Below are 23296 nucleotides of genomic sequence, written 5' to 3'. Positions count from 1 at the left end.
CAAGAGGTCACCAGTTTATTACAAAAGACACTAAAGAATCAACAGTTAGATGAAAGAAGAGATAGGATGAGGTCCCAAAGTTTGGTGCCTGGAAAGGCAGCACTCAGAAGCTCTTTGGCTCCCCAACCCAGCAGCTGTCCAAAGTCTTTCCTGTTGGGTCTTACCAGAGGCTTCATTCCTTAACAGAGCCTTCATTACTTCATTCCTTGATCCAACAGAGATCAAACCTGGATTGGCCACATGTAAGGCAAATGTCCTACCCATTACCCTATCAAGAACAATAATGTACTATTGTTCTGGCTTCATATGTTTTGCCTATCTAAAATGGAGATATTTATCTTCATTTTTCACTGGTGGAGTCACTTTTGTATTTTCTTTAAACCACTGATTTTAATGAGAAGGCAGGTTTTTATTTTTTTAATGAGAAGGAGTGGTGAAGTCATTGGTCTTTGGCGTTTGAACACAACCTCTGGCTTCTCTCTCCTTCCAGAAAGTCTGCAGGTGGGAATGGAAGTTCCAATGCTACTATCACAGGGCTCTTCTCCTCAAAAGCAACCTTCATTGTTAGGTACTTGCAAAAGTGTCACTTCCTTTACATCCCAAAGGACACTTTTCTCACTCTCAACTGGGAAAGTTCAAGTCTTTGGAGAGCTGTTAGCTGAAAACTGTGATAAAAAACATATATGGGTAAGAAATATATTTTGGTTCTCTAAAAGACCAAATGAATGTTTTTTGATAAATCACAATAATGAATTCCAAACTGAGCAATAATCTTACTGCACATAAAGCAATAGAAGAATCCTAAAATAAAAATCCGTTAGTCTGTACTTAAAGATGTATTTCAAAAATGAATTGATAGATATAAATTGGGCAGTCGATCAAATAAGTACATGTGAAAAACATTTCTAAAGCAACATGAAAAGTTCTCACCACTGGACATCTAATAAATTTAAATTAGAGGTTGGAGAGATAGTACACAGTACATGAGACACATTGACCTTGTAGTACAGCCAACCTGGTTTAATCCCCAGGACCCCATATGGACCCCAAGCATGGCCAGGATGGCTCCTGAGCACAGAGCCAGAAGTAAGCCTTGAGCACCATTAGGTATATGAGAGAGAAAGAGAGAGAGAGAAAGAGAGAACAAGCAGGCAAGCAGTAATTGGACAACAGTTTTTTCTTGTTGTATTGGAAAAGAAAAATCCCTTTGCTAGTGCTGACAAGAGTAAGATAAGTGGGCAATCTCATAAAATCCTTGTAGAAATATAAGTTGTACAACTTTTCTGAAACTATCTGCTGACACTTAGCCACAAGTTTTCAAATGTTTAGACCTATAATTAAAAATAATTTTATGCCTGAGACTCTGTCATATGAAATTAGTCAGCGATGTTTTTTTAAAAAGCAGTTACAAAGATGGAATATTGTGCAATTATTTTAAATATTTCCACTTTAAAGTCAGTGTTAGAGATTGAATTTACAATATAATTACATCGCTCATCTACATCTCTTCTATATCCATTTATATTCATAGAGATAAAAAAATGAAGAAAATGTAATCATTCTGGCAATACTAATTGCTGTGGATTGAAATAAAGGTGCATGTAATTTTCATTTACCCTGGTTGGTATTTCTAAAATTTCTACCATTAGATCATGTCATCTATTCTCTTATTACTTGGTGAAGGTAACACAATCTCAAATCAACAGAACCACATTGCACAACAGCTGTTTCAGTGGTGAGAAAGGTGATAGGACTTTCTCCTGCTCCTGCTCAGGGTTACAACAAACAAAACATAAAATTGTTATCCATAAAATTGTTATCAGAGTATGTAAGAGCATGTAAGCAAAGCTGCTTCTGAGTGATAGCTTTCTCCAAAGCCCCCACTGCCCTGAACTTCTAGGCTGGCTAAAGTTCATTTCATGTCATACACTTCATAGCCAATTAGCATGCAGAAAGCTTATACTTTGGAAAAATGCCTGAGTTGATTTTTTTTCTTTCAAGTACTTTCTTTTATTTTTTTAATTTTTATTAATGAGACACCATGAGGTACAGTTGTAGATGTACAAATTTTTGCACTTGGGTTTCAATTATACAATGATCAAATACCCATCCCTCCACCAGTGCCCATTTCCCACCACCATTGATCCCAGTATTCCTCCCACCCCCCATCCCTCCCATCCCACCCTGCCTCTGTCGCAGGGCATTCTCCTCTGTTCTCTCTCTCCTATTGGGTGTTGTGGTTTGCAAAAGAGGCAATGGGTGGCAATCATGTTTGGTCTATAGTCTACTTTCAGCATGCTTCTCCCATCCTGGGAGGATCCTCCCAACACCTTTATTTGGTGTTCCCTTCTCTATCTGAGCTCCCTTTCCCCCTAGCATGTGTGGCTGGCCTCCAAGCCATGAATTATTGTTTAGAAAAATAAATAGATCATCATGATTTAAATCCCTTGTTTAAATTTGTTAACTTCATGATTGGCTCTTCCTACCCAGAGGAAGGAACCAGGAAGAGTAACCAGAACTGCCTGGTTCATGACTGAGGAAGGTTGCCCTGGTGTCTTCCTTCTTAGATTCCACCCCTGCCCCCGCCACTAGCTCTAGTGAAGTTCTTTTCTTCTGTCACTCAAGCATCTGACCCTCACAGGTCTAACACAGAGGGTCCCTAGAATATGTACTCCAAGAATTTTTTAACTGTAATTTTCATTCAAAGTTGCATCAAAGAGATCAGGGAAAAGGACATATGGGCAGTGGAGTCTCCTGGGGGCAGATAGATGGAGTCTTGCATTTCCAGTTCCGGGGAGCAGAGAAGCACAGGCCTGGGGTCAGGCAGACCAACCCTAAACCCTCAGCAAGCAGCAGTCAGAGGCAGGCTCTGGGAGACTGGGTCTTTCTCTGATGCTTTTTGATAGTTCCTAGATCATTTTCTTTTCTTCTAGCCATTTAATTGAGGTGACTGGCATGTAGAAATTACACACTTAGGTCCAGAGCAAAAGTGTAGCGGGTAGGACACTTGCCTTGCACATGACCGAAGTGGGTTCCATCCCAGGCACCTCATGCTAAGCCTCCCATGCCTGCCAAGAGTGATCCCTGAGGGCAGAATCAGGAGTAAACCCTGCATAAGCAAAGTGTGGACCCCAAACAATAAGAAGCAAGCGAACAAAAATAATGGTATACATTTAGTCTACATAACTGGATGAGTTCGTGGACAAATAAATATCTGCCAAATCATCACCACCAGAAACATCCATCTCTTCTCCATTTCCTCCTATATTATTATTATAGGTGAGGATCAGGGGGTTTTTGGTAGCACGCACACAACCCTCAAGGCACATTTTCAATCTCCCACACGGTTACCTATAGGTAATGTGCTATCTGGCAGGTTTCTGTAACTTGCTGTGTGCGTGTGCACGCGCGTGCCTGTGTGCGTGCGTGCATGCATGTGTATGTGATTTGGGCTACAACATTTCGTTCTGCATGACTGTGCTTCATCCACTCCCACATCTTCCCTCACATTCTCTGCATCCACCATTCTACTCTGCAATACAAGTTAGATTAGATTCCCTCAGGTAAAGATCAGGCGCAGTCGAGGACGCAGGGGATGTGAGCAGCACCCTCCAGTCTGGTACAGGGCTTTTCCTGCCCCCTACCTCCCGCCCCACACACACACATACTTTGCTGAGTTTCCACCCTATAGGGTTCTTTTTTCTTTTCTTCTTTTTTTTTTTGAATAGGGTTTGAATCTTTGATTACCTGTTACAAACCACTTTCTACTAGCACCGTGGGAAGTGGTTTCAGAAGTTTTGCTTTTATCTGGCTTCCTTAAAGAATTCTCTCGGTAGTGGCCATGAGTTTTTTTCTGTTAATGATCATAGAGTCTCCATGTCTCTGTGACTTGGTGTATAAAGTGCAGCAATTTGCTGCCTTCTTTCTGGCAGCATCTCTCTGAGTTCCATTTGTTCTGACTAAAACAAACTCGTTTGGAATAATAAAAGGGTGAGACATTAATGTCGGACATTAAAGATGGACATTAATGTCTTAATTATCAATAGTTTCTAAATAATAAGTAGTAGTATCCTTGTTAAATGTCCTTTGAATGTCTTCTAACAGGATCACGCCCCAATTCTTGTCCATAATATATTAATTTGATGTGATAAAATATATTTCCTGATGTTAAATTATTTTTATGTTGCTAGAATTAACATAATAGACTATGTCTTACTCTAACTGTAAATTGTAATGTAATTTTCAGATTTCATTTGCTATCAATTTTTATTATTTCATCCATATTTATAAATAAATGCAGCCTTTAGTTTATACAAAACTGTGTCATTGTTTTGCTTTGAAACATCATTATTCTTGCATGGCAAATTAATTTGCATGATTTATACCATTTTTGAAGATCCATAATAAATTATGTACATTATGGGATTTATATCTAACTTTGAATGAGGACAGTCTGGCTGATAAGACTCCTTTGACCTAGAGCATTGTTTCCCAGCGTGAACAATCCCACATGCCCTGGGAAGATCCTAGTGGGGGATAGTACCCTCAGATGTAATTGGGGGGCACTTTATTTTTTAGAATATTTTTCACAAGGATGATGAGTAATTTTTTTCTGAAAAGAAGGCAATAGGCTAAACAAGTTTGGAAACATCTGGCCTACAGGTAGGATGTTTTTGTTTTTCCTTCTATGACTCAATTCCTTGATAATAACTTTTAATTGTTCCTCCACTTATTTTGGAAATGTGCATTATCTTCAGCACATTTTCAGTTTTTCAAGATTAATTTATTAGCATATTTCTGTATATAATATTGTTTAAATTTTTCTTTGCAAGTCCTCTTTTACCATTCCAGATTCTCTTGTCATTCATGTTTCATAACTTATAAAAGTGTTATCGTTTACCAAATGAACTATAATTTGGGTTAATATTTTCCTTCACTCAACAATTATGTGGTAGAATATTTCTGAACACTTTATTTAAACATTTATTACCAATTTTATTGTTTTAGTATCGTAGCATACGGGTTGCATGCTAACTTTTTCATACTATTCATTTTGCCCATTTGTGTCTCATTTGGTGTTCAGTTCATCTACAAGTGTGATGTGGTGACTCAGTAAATTGCTTTCCCAGGTAGTAGGAAATAGAACTGGTATCTGTTACTTTTTCCTCTTTTTCACCGCATTGAAAACCAGAATGTCCTGATTTATCTTGCAAGCTGTTCATATTTTGATATTGATAGTCTACCTCAATAGATAGAGCATGCGGTTGGTGTGTGCCCCTGTGCATGCATTTGGTGCTGTCTTTGATTAACTCATTCATCAAATGCAGATTGAAGGACTCTTGCAGAACCCGCAAGGATATAGTTGGTTAACAATGGACAAGATCTTGTTCTTATGAATTTTATGTTCTTGTGTCAGAGAGGAGTAGAGATAGACATTAATATAAAACAGAAGTTAATATTTAATGTTGTGAAGTACACAACAAGAATAATAAAATAGAGGGCAGTCAGATTGCATGGTGTATAATTTTTGTTCTGAAGTTATTATAGTTAAGGTCATGTTTTTACAGTAGTGTTGATATTTATGGTCCTGGCGTACAGTTACCGCACCTCACCATCACCAAAGTGTCCAAGATCCCCCACCCATGGCCCTGTGTCACATGCTGCCCACATATTCCCTCATAATCTGGAAGTACTACACAATTTCAGAGTTGAAGAGAAGGCATCCCTGAGGAGGTAACATTTGAACTTTGCCCTAAATCCTGAGAGAGCTGCGGCCCTGAAAGCAAGCGTTCATCAAGATCTTTCTCAGCAAGAGAAAGATCAAAGGTTCAGCGACTGGGGGAAAGAGTTTCGAAAGATGAGTTTGGAGATGTCTGTTGAGACCATCTTGTGGGATGCCAAGGCCCTGTATTGGGTCGGTGCAATAAAATGTGATTGAACAGTGGTGCAGATAGAGTACGAGCTTATTTCACTGTCTAAGTGTGTGATGCTCTATGGAGTCCTCAGGTCTGATGCTGTGTTACTTGGGCTCTATCCAGTCTTTGCTCTGGAAACCTAAGCTGTTTCCCTGTCCCTGTGACTTATCTCTATACCTGCATACCAGGCACCAGATAGGGACAGGAGGAGATGGGGAGTAGAAGTCCTTGAAGAAGATGCACCCATCTCTTCTGCTTAGAACCCATTGGTCAAAAGTTGCTTATGTTTCTAACACCCAGATGCAAAGGAAGTAGGGAAAGAGAGTCTATTCAGACAACCGTGGTCCCAGATTATTTTCTGACAGAATTGACACTTAAGGAGGAGCTCTATCCATAGAAAGATTGCACTCATCTGTGGAATGTAAGTAACAGAATGGGAGACTAACACCCAAGAATAGTAGAGATAAGCACCAGGAGGTTTGCTCCATGACTTGGAAGCCGGCCTCACATGCTGGGGGAAAAGACAGCTCAGATAGAGAAAGGAACACCAAATAAAGGATGCTTGGAGGACCTGCTTGGGATGGGAGATGCATGCTGAAAGTAGATCATAGACTGAACACGATGGCCACTCAATACCTCTATTGCAAACTATAATACCCAAAAGGAGAGAGAGAACAAAAGGAAATGCCCTGCCACAGAGGTGGGGGGTGGGAGGGATAGGGGGTGGTTAGAGGGATACTGGGATCATTGGTGGTGAAGAATGGGCACTGATGGAGGGATGGGTACTTGATCATTGTATGAATGAAACGCAAGCACAAAAGTTTGTAAGTCTGTAACTGTACCTCATGGTGATTCACTAATAAAAAAAATTTTTTTAAAAAAAGGAGAAGCTCTATCTTAGGTCCCACCGAGGCCAGGAATTTGGATATTAATTGTGTGTAAAAGTAGTACTCATTGTAATGTTTTAAGTCATGTAGTGACATGATTTGCTTTATATGTATGATTTGACTCACATTGAAACTGCATCACTGCTCCTCCCCAGAAAAATGAAAAGGCAAAAATTAAAATGAAATAAAAACCCAGGAAGCTATATTAGGAATCATATCCACATATTAATGGGTTGCTCTAGTGTGGGGCTAGCCAGAGTAGTGAGTAGGGTAAAGGGACAGAGTCTATTTGAACAGATATTCTTGGCCCAGTCACTATTTTATCTTGAATGCTCTTTTAAGATTATTATTAATTCTAACCTCATCTCATTTTCTTTATGTTACTTTTACTGCATGTCCTTATTCATTCTCTTTTTCTTAAAAATTACTATTTTAGGTGTCTGTCTCTTTATAAAAATTATAGTGTCAGAATTGATTTTATAACCCAGTCATAAAGAATTTGTCTTTTAATAGAGTGATTTAATCCTTTGATGATTCTTTTATAACTTGTGTTTGTTCACAGTTCAGTGGTTCTATATTATTCTTTTTGGCTTATGCTATGTCCCTTGTTTCCTACCTTTTGCTATATTGATTTTTTTAGGTTTTATCTTCTAAATTTAATGTAAAATTTTCTCTTTGTGTAATAACCCTTTTATTATTTTTACATTTATGAAGTATGTATTTAAAATATTTGTCTGAATATTAAATCTAGAGGAATAACCAATTCTGACTTTTCCATTAAAATTTTGGTTTATGTTTATTGACATATCTTTTTATGTATTTTGTTTTAACTTTTATTTATATTGTTTATTTTTTATTTATTTGCACTGTGACCTACAGCAGTGCTTAATAATAGTTTCAGGCATCTGGTACTCAATATCACACCCACCACCAGAATGTCTACATCCTTTCACCAATGTTTAAAGGTCCCCTCCCAGACCCACAACTCAGCCCCTTGGCAAACTCTGTTCTTTGCACCAACTCTTAGGATCTGTAACCACAATCCAAGTGTTATTCCCTTACTATGTTTCTTTGTATCCCACATAGGAGAGAGATCATTCTGTATCTGCCCTCTTTCTCTGATTTCATCAGCATCTGTTCCAATTCCACCTATGTTCCCGCAAATTGCATGACTTCATCTTTTCTTATAGCTGATTCATATGTCATTGAATATATATATGCATATGTATGTAAATACATATGCATATATATATTTATATAATCAGTTTCTTAATCCACTCATTTGCCTTGAGCATTTGGGTTATTTTCATATATTGTCTATTCTAAATAATGCTGTAACAAACATAGGAATACAAATGTCTCTTCAAAATAGCCATTACTCCTGGTGGGGTGCTGGGGACCATATGTTGTGCCAGGGATTGAATCTGGGTTGGCAGCACAGAAGACAAGTGCCTTCACCACTGTACTGTTGCTCATCCCATTGTTATGATTTTCATTTGCATTTGCCTAGGGCTAATCAATTCTGGTGCTGCTTTATCTATTATGGATCTTCTGCTATCTATGTCTGTTTGTATCCTTCACCATGTTCAAGTTGGATAATTGGTGATAATTGAGGTTTGAAAAAATTTTTATCTGTTCTTGGTACTGCTCCTTTGCCAAGTCCTGTATTTTCAAATGCCTTCTCTTAGCACATAGCCTGTCTTTCCATACTTCTCATATGGTCTTTTCGGCATAGCAGAAGTTCTAAATGTTGACAAGACCCAATTTATCCATTTTTCCCCTTATGGATTGTGCTTTTGATGCGAATCTAAAGGAGAACTCTGTGCTTTTGATATTCATACCAAAGCTATTCTCCCATTTTTTCCTACATGTTTCTATTGTTTTTGCATGTTACATTTAACCATGATTGCTGACAGATAATTTTCTATATGAGGTGTGAAATTTAGATGAAATTCTTTTTACTTTTTTCTTTTCTTGTTTTTTCTTTTGCCTCTGGGTGCCCTCTTACTCTGACATCATCCATTAAAAAACTTCCCTTTGGGGTCAGAGTGATGGTACAGTGGGTAGGGTGTTTACCTTGCACATGGCGAACCCTGGTTTGATCCCCGGCATTCCATTTGTCCCTCAAGCACTACCAGAAGTTATTCCTAAGTGAAGAGCCAGGACTAACCCTTGAAAATTGCCTGGTGTGACCCATAAAGCAAGAAGAGAAAGAAAAAAAAGTTTCCCTTTCTTCACGAAAGTGCTGTGACAACTTTGACAATTTTTTTCTTTTTGGGTCACACCCGGCGATGCACAGTGGTTACTCCTGGTTCATGCACTCAGCAATTACTTCTGATGGTGCTCGGGGGACCATATAGGATACTGGAAATTGAACCCAGGTGGGCCACGTGCAAGGCAAACGCCCTACTTGCTGTGCTATTGCTCCAGCCCCCAACTTTGACAAAATTTGGTTGAGCCTATTTGTGTCAGCATATTCCTGGGCTTTCTATTCTCTTCTCTTGATCCATGTGTCTGTCCCTTTGCTGCCCTCTCTGTTTTTATTACTATACTCATGTAGTAAGCCTTAATATCAGGTAAGTAATTCTTCCCACTTTATTTTTCACTGTCAAGCTTATTTTAACTACTGCATTTTGCCATAACAAATTTTAGAATACATTTGCCTGTAGCTACTAAAACTTGGCTAGAAAGTTGATGAAAGCTGAACTTGGGGAGAACTGATGCTGGTTTTATATTGCATTTCTCATTCGTGAACAGCACAGTATATCTCTTATTTTGTATAGATCTCTGATTTTTTCCATCCTCTTTCTTTAGCTTCCAACCTAACTGCACTGGTCTTTATTGTATATCTAAGTATTCTATCTTCTTAGGAGAAATGTGCTATAATTTTTCTTCACTGTCACTGTCACTGTCCTCCCCTTGTTCATTGATTTGCTCAAGTGGGCCCAGTAACATTGTGAAACTTGTTACTGTGTTTGGCATATCAAATACATCACGGGTAGCTTGCCAGGCTTTGCTATGCGGGCAAGATACTCTTGGTAGCTTGCCGGGCTCTTCGAGAGGGATAGAGGAATTGCTGTGCGGGCAAGATATTCTCAGTAGCTTGCCGGGATCTCTGAGAGGGGTGGAGGAATTGAACTCGGGTCGGCCGTGTTGGCCACATGCAAGACAAACACCCTACCCACTGTGCTATTGCTCCAGCCCATAATTTTTCTTGGTAAGTAGAAATATGACCATGTTGAACTCACTCACTTGTTCTAGAAGTGTTGCATTTTTAGATTTCTTAGGATCATGATGTCATCACATATAAATATAGTTCCATTTCTTCCTTGCCAATCTGTTTTCCTCTATTTATTGTCCTACTTTTTAGTAAACTAGCCGTATCTTCAACTATTATGTTGACAGCACAGATGAGAGTCAATACTATTAACATGACTAATCTTAAGGGAAAATCATTGTCTTCAGTCAGGCACACTGAGTATAATGTTTGATGTAGGATTTTTGTAGATGCTCTTTGCCAAATTCAGTTCATTCTCCCTCTGTTGTTAAAATCTTTGCTCAAATTTTATATTCTGAATTATCTGTATAAATTTTGCTTACCTGAAATAAATCTGACTTGAGTCACTTTTTTACTTTTTAGTACTGTCTCATAAAATCATTTGAATAGTGTTTCTGCCTCTTCGATTTTATGGAGAAGATTTAAAATTGGTATTAATTCTTACTCAACTGTTTGGTAGAGTTTTCCAATGAACCTATCTGAACCTAAACATTTATTTTCATGAGCTTTTAAGATATTAAATTTCTCCAATGCTTATAACCCTATTTTGGATTCCTCTTTCAACTGAGTTTTGGTGGTTTGTGTTTCTGATTCTTCTAAGTTGTTGAATTTTTGAGTATAAGATTTTTCATAATATTGACTTATTGTCTTTTTTAATTAATAGGGATAGAGCCTATTTAATTCCTGATATTAGTGATTTGTGTCTTTCCTTTTAATTTTTTGTCACTGCCAATTTTGCAAATTTAATTCACTGACTTCTGTGCTTACTGATATTATTTTCCTCCCTCTGCTAGCTTTGGGTTTATTGTTCTGAATTTAGATTTTATCTCATTTTTCTAATTTTCTTAATAAGTTAGCCCATAGGTAGATTTATATTTTCACTTTCATTTTTCTGTGTTTTTATTTTCTTCTAATTTTTGTCTTTTGAACTATAAACTATTAAGTGTTCTTATAAGAACACACATTTAGAGACTTTTTTCCAATGTCTGTTACTTTTATGTACTATCTAAGTTACAAGTCCTTGCATTATTATTTAATGATTCTCTTTGCTTCTGTCATTTTCTTTGCTTGGAGGTCTGTTTCACTAGATGTTAACATAACCATTCTTGTTTCTTAGAATCAGTGCCTGCGTGGCCTATTTTTTATCCTGTTCTATCTTTGAAGTTTCTTATAAAAACATAGTGGGTTGTGTTTCTTTCATGCAATTTCTTTTCTGACTCGTGTACTTACTCTTTACATTTAGTTATTGGTGTAAATATGCCCCGTTACTATTTGTTTTCTATTTGTTTTCCCTGGTTTTTGTTCCTTTGATTTTCCTCTCTTCCTCGGAGTTAAGCATTTTTTGAACTCCATCCTACCTTATTATGGTTTCTCTGAGCCTATCTTTTGTGAGTGTTCATAGTGACTATTCTTAATCCCCAGTATACCTATAGAAATCATTTTGCTGATTTCTGCCTTCCTCTCTTGGAATGGAGGCTGGAAACAGCAGTTCCACTGACAAACTGGCCTTTCCCTGGGGCCACTCTGAATTTCAGGTAGTATTGTAATTTCTGTCTCAATCATTCACAGAGCCATGAAAATAGAAGAGTATTGTGTGGTCCCACTGTTCAACTCTGTTATTCCCTCTTCCTTTTTCTTTTCTTTTTGTGTCATGCCCGGTGATGAAGAGGGGTTACTTCTGGCTCATGCACTCAGGAATTACTCCAGGCGGTGCTCAGTGAACTATATGGGATGCTGGGAATCGAACCTGGGTCGGCTACGTACAAGGCAAACACCCTACCCGCTGTGCTATTGCTCCAGCCCCCCACCCCCTTTTCCTTTTTGATGCTCTCATATTCCCTTATTATTTCCTTTCACGTGGAAGAACATTCTGGTAGGCAGTCTTTAAGGATAATTCTGAAAATAATGAACTCATGTTTTTGTTGTTGTTTTTTTAAATCTCAGAATGTCTTGATTCCCCCTCTTCTTAGAGAATAATCGTGCCAGAGATAAACCACAGGTGACAGGGTTGTTGTTTTAATGTGCCACTTCTTTCTGTCCCCCCTGATTTCAAGTGTGTAGTAGTCAGTGACCATTGAGTTGTTTTTCTGAGATAGGTAATGCTTCATTTCCAGAAATTTTCTGAGGTTTGATTTGTCTTGCGATGGATATATTTGGGTTTATCCAGCTAGAGAGTTATTATCAACTTCCTGAATTTGTCAGTTTCTGTTTTCACCAGATTTGGAGATTTGGGACTGTTCCTTCTTTGAATGCTCTTTTAGTACAGCCTGTGTATCCTCTCCAGGGACTCTCGTGCTCCTGGAGATGTTTGATGGCCTCCAAAGCCCCTGCGGCACTATTCATATTTTTAGTCTGTTTCCTTTCCTCTATTGATATTGAGTAAATTCTTCCGAACTATCCTCAAGGTCACTGATTCTAACCTCTGTCATCTCTTCTCTACTATCCTTTCTGGCAGCTGTTTTGTACTTCTGTTATTGTGGTTCTGTTTAATATTTTCCATTTGTTTTATAACTTATATTTATTTGCTGAAATTTTTTAAAAATTTCCATTTGTTTCAAAAGAACTTGTGATTAATTATTAAAGAGTTTTGTGATGCCTTTTTGAAAATGCCTGTCATATACTACTAACAGCTAATTCATCTCGGGGTGAGTGTCCAAGTGCCCTTGTTCATTCAAATGATGATTTTCTTGGTCTTATGATGGATTGTTTTTTATTCTATTTGGCACATTTTGCCTAACATTTTTTTTCATTTTTTATAATTTTATTTATTGAATCACCGTGAGAGCAGTTACAAAGCTTTCGGGTTTAGGTCTCAGCCATACAATAAAACACTTGTACCTTCACCAGTGCCCATTCTCCACCCCCAACAACCCCAGTATACCCCCATCCCACATGCTCCCCCTACCTGTGGGGTAGATGATTTCCACTTTATTCTCTCTACTTTGATCACATTCAATATTTTGACACCAGACCCACCGTTATTATTTGAGATTTTACCCCAACACTCAGATCTGCTGAAAAGGCAACAGTAGACAATTTGTGTTCTATTGCTGGTTATGAATAACATATGATGTTGTGTGGCTGCAGTAGGGCCATGTGATTTTGAAATTCCGAAATTTTAACACTTAAATCTGGAGGGATTTCTGCCAAAAGCCACTGGGTTTCAAGATTTGCTCCTGAGTCTCTGGGATCATGGCCGTTGAGCGGCTTGATCAGGAGCCAGAGAGGGCATTCGTGGGTGATGACTTGGGGTCTCATTGGGACGGGGAGACCAGGACCGGCTCCACCCCCATCCTGTGATTTGCCTAACATTTTAATGGAATCTGAGTTCTATCTAGATCATTTATTTCAGTGGGAAGTCACTTGTTTAGGTTTAGGATACAGATCCCAGCTTCCTGTGGTGAGCCATCATTCCAGCCTTTCGGGGGCCATTATTTGGTGGTTCCAGTTAGCTGCAGAGCTTAGTGCTACAGATGTCTCTGTTCCCTCGTCCTGCTGCTACTGGAGAGAGGAAAGGACTTCCTTGGGCCTTGATGACAGTTGTTTGTCCTTGGGAAAGGACATCTCAGGCAGTAATGAAGAGGTTTCCTGAGCCACGTGTTATGGGATTCTTTCCCAAGCCAGAGGCAGAGTCCTTCCCAGAATGTGGACATCTGTTAAGAAGAGCCATTTTGGGGGCTGGAACAATAGCACAGTGGGTAGGGGGTTTTCCTTGCACGTGGTCAACCTGGGTTTGATTCCCAGCATCCCATATGGTCCCCCAAGTACCGCCAGGAGTAATTCCTGAGTGCACGAGCCAGGAGTAACCCCTGTGCATTGCCGGGTGGGACCCAAAAAGAAAAGAAAAGGAGCCATTTTGCTACTGTCCTAGTCACAAGGCAAGATGGAATGGTTACAGGGAGAGAGACCCCCCCCCCCATGCTTGAGCCCTGAGGTAAAAGGTAAAGGTAAAGGCCCTCCCGTTGATCGTCAATTTGCTCGAGCGGGCCCAGTAACGTCTCCATTGGAGACTTTGTTGTTACTGTGTCTGGCATATCGAATACATCACGGGGAGCTTGCCAGGCTCTGCCGTGAGGGCGAGATACTCTCGATAGCTTGCCGGGCTCTCCGAGAGGGGTGGAGGAATCAAACTCCGGTCGGTCATGTTGGCCGCTTATAAGGCGAACGCCCTACCGCTGTGCTATCGCTCCAGCCCTTAGTATTCTCATGGAAAGGAAGAGAAGAAAGCAATTCTTTGCTGCTGGTTGGTGGTGGGGCACCCAACAGGACTCTCTTGCCCGTGGGTGGCTGGACTGTTGACTGAGGGATTTGGGTTCATTCTAGCAAGGAGTCTTCCTTAAATGAAGGACAGGAAACTCAGATTGACTTTCCTCCTTGAATGGGTGGACATCCTCCTTCCACTTGTTGGGAGGTAGCCTTTGGGAACCATTACACTGTTCCTTTGCATTTGAACTTATATTTGACAGGGAACCAAGGTCTGAACCATCTTTCTGTACCAAAAGACCCATTACTTTTAATCATTAAATAGTCTTCTATACTAATTTTGGTTTTCATGTTTAGTTTTGTGTTCACAGCTATGAAGTTTTGTGTCCCACATCCATCCTCTACATGAAAGAGCAGGGTTCATCTTTGACAGGCCTCCACTATGTGTCCACTGTTTTCTCCCCCAATTATAAGATGTGGTTCTTTTTTTTTTTTAAACTTTGTTTGGACACCATGATTGTTTACATTGTCCTCGTTATTTACAGTGTGTTTTTGGGCAGACAGTGTTCCCACCTCTCATTCCATCAGTCCATGTTCCCATCTAACTACCGCTTTCCCCAGATTCCCTCCCACCCCGAAGCCCCAACTCTTTGACATTCACATTTTTTAACTTAATTTCATTTTGGGTCTCATGCTTATGGCAGGGTCGGATCTGGTGTGTATCTATATAGATATAAATATAGATAGAGACTTCACCTCTATCTATAGAGCAACCCAAGGCTCCTGACCCTTGCCCCATGTTACTTCCAGACCTCTTCTTCTTGCTTTCCTCTCCATATCTCTTTACTTGGCAGCATTGTTTCTGTGTTCTAAAGCTAGTGTCTTGCCCACCTTTGTTATGTACTATTCCCCGGTCATGTTATTCTGTATATCACAGATTGGTGAGAACATCTGTTGTTTGACTTTGTCCTGACTTTATTGTTTTCTTGAACTCTGTAAACAAAGAATTGTAGGATAGCTTGATTCTATTCCTTGAAGAGGACCTATATTGTCCAGCCCACTACTTAGAATTCTTTCTTTTCCAGTTAATAGCCTATATTTGGCAGAATGAGCCCTTTTATTACTTGTCTGGATCTCAGGAAACTTCAGATGTGCCAACACAGGCCTTTTTTTCCCCCGGAACAGTTTTCCTTTATTCTCTGTTTAATTGCTCCTGCTCTCCCAGTTATTTTCCCCCAGAGTGTGCAATGGATACTGCTCTAAGTTAGACCTCTGTTCTGCTGTTTGTCAACTTCTCTCTTCGGGTGTGTTTCATGCCTTTACTATTCAGTTTCTGAAAGACCTGGACATTTATCTTCTGTATATTTCCCTGATTTCTGGATTGTAGCTACATATGACCTTTAGCACACGGTGACTCTCTGTGTGAGTTCAATCCCCTCCCTCTTGCCCCACACTTCATGAAGCAGTGACAGTGACACAGACCCATTCGGACTTCCCACCCAGCTCTGCTCTCCTGATCCGGATCAAATGCCTATGCCCAGACCCTGTTCATTAGTTTGGGCCTGCTTTGTATTTGAAGACATTTAGATTGTGGGCCTGGGAGTCTAAATATGCTGGAGATACCCGTCTGTTCCCTTTCCTCTGCCTGGTAGACACTTCCAGAGTTTCTGTTTTGAACAGAGAAGAGCCATGTGGGGAGGGCCATAGACTGCTTGGAATTAAAACTCTGCATTTTACAAACTGAGGACCTCAACCAGATTCCTTTCCAATTCCACTTTCTCATCTTACTTTATTTCTTTGCTATTTGGGCCATACCAGGTGGTGTTACTCCTGTCTTGTTATTTAGGGCCACTATTAAAGTGCTCCAAAGACTATGCAGTGCTGGGGATTGGATCTGAGGCTTCCACATGCATAGCATGTGAACTAGCCCTTTAAGCTATCTTCTGGGACCCAATTTTCTCCTCTTTAAAGTTGGGTGATGCAGTACAGCTCTGACAAGGGGTTAATATCAAGGATCTGTAAGATACTGGTAGAACTTTACAAGAGAAAAACATTGACCCCATCAAAAAGTGGGAAGAAGAAATGAACAGAAACTTCCTCAAAGAAGTAATAATAAATGGTCAAAAGTCACATGAAAAAATGCTCTACATCTCTAATTATCAGAGAGATGCAAATCAATGCAAGGAGACATTATCTCAGACCACAGAGACTGGCACACATCCAAAAGAATAAGAACAACCACTGCTGGTGCAGATAACCAGAGGAAAGGGACTCTCCTTTGTTGTTTTAATGGGAATGCCAACTGGTCCAACCTTTTTTGGAAAACAATATGATCATTCCTCAAAAAGACTAGAAATTGAGTTTTCAGATGATGCAGCAATATCACTTCTCGTATATACTCTGGGAGCCCAAAAACACACAGTAGAAATGCCATCTGCATATCTATGTTCATTGCAGCACTATTCACAATAGCCAGAATCTAGAAACAACACGAGTGCTCAAGAACAGATAGATGACTGGCTAAAAAAACTATGGTACATCTACACAACGGAATACTACACAGCCATCAGGAAAAACAAAGTTATGAAATTTACTTCTAAATGGATGTACATGGGGAATAGTATGCTGAGTGAAATAAGTCAAGAGAGACACAGAATGGTCGCACGCATCTGTGGGATGGGAAAAAAAAGTAATATGAGATTAATACCCATGTACAGTAGAACCAAGGGCCAGGAGGACTAGTCCACGAATGGAAGCTTGCCACAAATAGAGGGGTGGGGAGAAGGAAGCTCAGAGAAGGGGCCACTATGACAATGATCATTGGAAATGATCACTATGGACAAGAACTGAGTGCTGAAAGTAGGTAAAGGGATATGCGTGATAACCTGCAAGTATCTATATTGCAAGCTATAATGCACAGAAGGAAACAGAGAGAGAGAAAGAAAAAAAGTTCCTGTCATAGAGACAGGCTGGGGTGGGGTGGGGTGGGGAGTGGTGGTGGGAGGGAGACTGGGGACATTGGTGGCAGGAAATGTACACTGGTGAAGGGACAGATGTTGAAACATTTATGACTGAAATCTAATCATGAACGACTATGTAACTGTATATCTCATTGTGATTCCATAAATTTTTTTAAATATATAAATACATTTGGGTAATGGTGCACTGCCTCACCTGGTTATGGACCTGTGGCTTTTGAACACATCCCAGCACATAGCAGTCATGGTTCCACTGGCAGGAACCATAAAGATGAGGATGACGGGGGGTGGGGGTGGGGGAGGGGGGAAGCCCAGCTGGACCTTAGGCCATCCTGCTGCCAACTGCTTGGTCCTGTGGGTCTCAGACTTCTGTGTGTCTGAGGAAGATTCCCACCACTGCAATGAAGCCTGCACTCTGGCACCACCCCATAATGGGTACCCGTCTTTGCTGTCCCCCAGGTACTGAGCCTGACCCCTCTCCATCTGTCCTTCCCTGTCCTATCCCGTCCTCCCCTCCCAGCCCTGCTGAGAGAGGAAATATGGAGGCATCAAGAAGAGACAGGAAGGATCAGGCACTTAATCTGCCTAGTGGCAAGAAACTGGCAAATGCTCCTTGAAGGTCAGACCTCTGCTCTCAATCTGTGCAAGCCTCCAACTATCCTCCTGATGCTGTCTGGGCTTCCAAACCCCTTGCCGTTTGTCCTGCTGCTATTCAAGCCAGTGCCCCTGGACACCCGTGAGAGATTACCCCTCAGGTCCCTCAACTGCCCCAGGTGAGGTCACCTGGCACCTCCCTGCATCTTAGTACCTCTCTACTGGCACTTCTCTGGGCTAGGTGAACCCCAGCCTCCTGCCCTTCTCCCTGAATCTGGAGAATCCCAAAAGAAACCCATTCCCCACAGGGGGGGGGGTGGCTGCCATCTCCGAAGCTCATCAAGGTGACCCGGAAACTGTCCCTTCCTGCTTCTGCAGACTTTAAAGGACTGAGTATCTCCTCATGGAGAATCATGCAGAGCAAACATAACAGACACATGTTACGGAAGAGTCATGCCTCTTGGCTAATGGGACCCGATGTTTGCTCCAGAGCCATTGGGGAAACAGAATGTTCTCCACTTGGCCTCATGTTCTTCCCTTTCCCCACTGCATGGACACTGGTTTACATCTTTCTGTCTTCATCGGAGCTCTTCGCGCAGAAGAGCCCTCTGGGAACAGCCACTTGTCTTAGAGCCTGATGGACGATGAGGGGGTCTGTGAAGCCCCAGCCTGCACTTTTAGCTGAGAACTCTGCATGCAGCTCAATCCCCATATATTGCGTGGCCCAGAGGCCTGCTTTATGGCCTTATTTGGCCCACTGCCCCGTTTTCAGAAAAAAAAAAGATCAGTCAGTGTCCTCCTGGAAATATACCTTCCTAAGGAGGGTACCACCTGCCCTGGGTTGCTCTAGCACCCCCAAGTGTGTTTCTGTGCCATGTGGGAACCTCTGGTCTGGAACAAGAGCTCCAGCTAGGGAGCATGTCAGAGTTCTGCAGGGCGCTGGCCTTCGCTTCCCTCATGCTTAAGATGTGTCCATTCTGATATGTGGTTGAGTCTAAATTCTTTCAGGAGAGGCTGCCAGGGATTATATCTGGGGCCTATGAATCACCCTCCAGAGCCAATGGTTTTTTTTTTCCTTTTTGGGTCACACCCAGTCATGCATAAGGGTTCTTCTGGCTCTTCCCTCAGGAATTACTCCTGGTGGTGTTCAGGGGACCATACGGGATGCTGGGAATCGAACCCTGGTCAGCCATGTACAAGGCAAATGCCCTACCCACTGTGCTATCGCTCCAGCCCCCCAGAGCCAATGGTTTTAAATGTTGCAAGTATCCCATTCTGTGCCTTCTCTGTTGATGTCAATTGCTTTCTAAATGTCTGTTGCAGTGAATGTGCTGTTATTACACCTCTGAAGTGGGTGCCAGTCTTTCTGGGTACATGCCTGGGCACAGGGTGCTAGGCTGTAGGGATGGACAGTCTCCATCCTGTTGTTCTCGAAAGTGTTTTTTTCAAGTGAGGGTGCCAGCATCATTTTGAATACTCCCCCTATCCTGAGTCCTTGGCAACAAGCAGAGCACAGCTAGTATTCTCAGTTTGTGTGGCCTGTAGCACCAGAGAGGCTGACCATGAGATTTCATCTTTCTCTTTTGCTATCTGCCTGTTTGTATTCTTTGCCCCATTTTTACTGTGGTGGTGCTACTTGTTCCTATTGATTCGTTTGACTCATGTTCTACTCCTACTTCTTGGTGACTCAGTGCTCCCGGGAAATAGCAAAGGTAGATAGAATAATTTAAGCTGAGATTGTTACAAGCTGATCCAAATCACAACCTCCCCAAGAGAGAAAGAAAATGTCTGACTTTCCCTAGTGGAAAAATCTAGATGAAATGAGTGAAATTGCCGAGAAAGTGAGGCTGTGGGGCTGCAGACTGTGGTCTTCTCCCACACTGGTTGGGGCAGCAGCGCTGCTGTGGGGTTCGGAGCCCTACCCGGAAGCTCAACTGAGTTCCCAGGGACACTTAACCCTTCTGTATTTCACTCCGTATTTCCCCTTTGTAACATCATTCCTGCTGCTTTTGTGATTGTCATCTTTAAGGAAGACTCAAGCTTTGCCCTTGTCCTGCTAGCTTAGTGATTCTCTCTCTCCCTCCCTCTCTCTCTCTCTCTCTCTCTCTCTCTCTCTCTCTCTCTCCCTCTCTTCTCTCTCCCTCCTTCTCTCTCTTTCTCTGCCTGTCTCTGTCTCTGTCTCTCTCTCTCTAAGTCCTGGACATTTTGCTCCTTTGCAAAAGATGATTTTTTTGTTTGTTTTAGTTTTTGTTTGGGGGCTACACACAGTGATGCTCAGGGATACTCCTTGCTCTGCGCTCAGAAATTACTCCTGGTGGTACTCAGGGAACCAAATCCCAGTCAGCCATGTACAAAACAAGCGCCCTACTCACTGTACTATCTCTCCAGCCCCAAGGAAGGATTCTTTTGATGAGTTGCTCAGTCTTGATAATTTTCCAAAAAAATAAGGATAGATTCCATTTTATTAATCTTTTTGAACTGTTATATTTTGGTTTAGTGGCTTTCTCCCACACACACATTTCAGTTTATAACTAAAGAACATCTCTCTTTAACATAATTCTAATGTTAAAAGTTCTGCCTAACATTTGTCCAAGGGTTTGTTTTGTAAGCAGAACATAACTGACTTCTATAAAAACTCCAACCAGATAGTCTTTGTCTTTAAATAGATGAGTTTAATCCACTCTGTGGGTGAGTACAATTTCTTTTGGACTCGTTTTTACTCTTATTTTGTGTATTCAGTTACCCACTGGATAAGTTGCAGTCTCTTTCTTACCTGTTTGAATAGATTCTCAACCTCATTTCTTTTACCTTTCCTGAGTTGGATGCCATGCTTCGCATACATTGGTATAATTATACAATTCTCTTACATGTATTTCTATTATCTTACATTCTAAATATTTGTTTTAGCCATTTTTTACCAAGTTCAGATTGATCAGACCTCAGAATGGCCCACGCAACACGGCAGTGCCCACCACCGTCATCTCCTCTCAGTTCCCTCTGGTGTTTAGCTGACCCTGATGACTTTGTAGGGGCAGGGGCATTGCCAGGGCATTTTCTGTGGTCTTGTTAGGAGAGCTCTGGACTTAGCGGCCATTACCCTGCTGGGACGTGCACATCGAGTACACTCATGGAGATGGCCTCTGACTGCCCTGCTGCTCAGCCTGCTTCTCCACACCTGGGTTATGCATGGACGCAGAATAGACTTAGTAGATAGTGAGAGCAGAGAGCCAACCAAATGGGGTGCCAGAGAGTAAAAGCGCAATGAGGAAGGGGACTTTCCAAGCTGTTCTTCTATGGTATGGGAGGGTGAGAGCAGGACTGAGTAGAAGCAAGAACAATCCTGTGGACTTGGTAAGATTTCTCTGAAATCCCAAACTTTGGAGAAATGCTGGGTAAAGATCTAAGAAATGGCCTGAGAACCCCTGGTTGAATGGGCGAGAGCCCTGGGAGCTGACTGTGAGACGTGGACTTAGATTCCCACTAAGACACACAAGGGAGGCTTGGAAGTTCCTCTTCTTGTATCGAGGGAATTTCCAGCTTGAGCCTGTTTGGTTTTAGCATCTATGGTTGGCATGTATCAGTATGGTTTCACTTTGAGGAACTGGTAGTCATCAAGATGGGTGGTTTCGTTGTACTTGTTCTTATTTTTCTGTGAGCACTAAGTCGCCAATGCAGGTGTCCCTTACCCCTGCCACAGGGACAAGGGCCAGGAAGTGACCACTCTGCTCTAATGTCTGGGAGGAGGACACAGGTGGCCTCTGCCTGTACATGGTCATCAGATGCTCATGCTGCAAGATCAGGTCTGTGCAGTCTTGAGAATCCCTTGGCCCTCGCCCAACCTGCCCGCCTTTGGACAGAATCATTCACTAGCCAGAGCTAGTGAACCTGCAGGCACGCATTGCTCAAGGATAAAGACCCTGTATTGTTTGCATCTGGGGGCTGGGGGAGGAGGAATTGAACTAGGCCCTGGGGACAGCTCTACTGGCCTCAAACCATTTCCATCACCTAGCCTGAAGGAAGGGCCAGTAGGACATCTTAGTCACTGTCCAGTTCTGGTTCTTCAGTCCTGCTTTAGGAGACTGGTGCCCATGACCTTGACAAAAGGGCAGTCCATTCTTTACCTTCATGGTTTCATACTGCTCTGTACAATGAAGTGCTTCTGTTTCTCACTGAAAGCATTGTTCCAAGACAGTGGGTGACTCGGGCTCAAATATCATGTTGGGGGAAGGGGGGTTGTTTATCTTGAGTGTCCTCTAAATCAGCTGTGCATCGCTGGATATGCTCTCTTGTGGCACCGAGTGTGAGCACTCTGGAGGTTTCAAATGAAAGTACCTTCCTGTAGTCGATACGCTGAGCTCCCCTGGATCTGATCTGAGAAAGGTTGAGGCATGAAAGTAGGAATTAGACTTGTGGCCTGAGCGCTGAAGAGTACAACTGCTTCCTGGAAGCACACTTGGAAGTTAATGGATGGATCTCTAACTGGGTGGTGGTTGAGAGTGGATACAGATGCTGCAGCTGACAGTGGGCCAGGCTTGGTTCCTTTTGTTTTGTGACTTTTTATTGCAACACAATTGACATAAAACTGCATTTGTTTTGGATGACAATGTAGCAATTGATATTCTTATCTAGTAAAGGATTCTTGCTTTAGACAACCTGGCAGGCTACCGAATGTAACCTGCCCACACGGCAGAGTCTGGCAAACTCCCCGTGGCGTACCCAATATGCCCAATACCAGTAACAATGACGGGTCTCATTCTCCTAACCCTGAAAGAGCCTTGAATATGGCACTTTTAAAAAAAATCTCAGGGCTAGGATGAAGGAGACGTTACTGGGGCCTGCTCGAGGCAATTGACGAACAACAGGATGATAGATCGATAGATAGATAGATAGATAGATAGATAGATCTAGTAAAGGATCACCACCGTATGTCTGAAATATCCCTTTAATATCCAAATTAACACTTTTCCCCTTATGATAAGAACTTTTAGGATTTATTGTCTTAGCACCCTTTGAATTTGTATCTCAGTATCCCTAACTGTTACAGTCCTAGTACTTATTTTATATCTGGAAGTCAGATTCCCCTAAGCCACTTCACTCATCTTGTCCATCAAATCCCAGACTCTGACAACCACCAATTTCTGCATTCAGGAGTTGTGACTTTGACTTGTTTGTTTCCAAATTACACATATAAGTCATACTATATGTTTCCTTGACTTATTTCACTTTGCATAATGCCCATAAGTTCCATCCAAATTGGAGCAAATGACAGAATTTCCTGTATGTGTGTCTCCACATAGTCTTTTGTGTATTTAAACAATATTGTTTTTAACCCCTTAATTCATCATGAATATTGCCTCTCTATTTTGGTACTATACATAAAGTTGCACTGAACAATGGGTGCACATATCTTTTGGGGGTCATGTTTATGCTTCATTATCTTTC

At 41.5% G+C, this 23296-nt stretch overlaps 1 protein-coding gene across 4 annotated transcripts in view; it reads left to right on the top strand.

Moving 5' to 3' along the window:
- CALN1 (calneuron 1) overlaps window positions 1-23296 on the top strand; it is a 520902-nt gene that overhangs the window by 342836 nt on the left and 154770 nt on the right. The window lies entirely within an intron of this gene.

This window comes from Sorex fumeus, unplaced genomic scaffold (genome assembly GCF_029834395.1).
Source record: "Sorex fumeus unplaced genomic scaffold, SorFum_2.1 ptg000126l, whole genome shotgun sequence".
Lineage (NCBI taxonomy): Eukaryota > Metazoa > Chordata > Mammalia > Eulipotyphla > Soricidae > Sorex > Sorex fumeus.
Note: the sequence above shows the minus strand (reverse complement) of the source record. Positions and strands in the feature narration are given on the sequence as shown.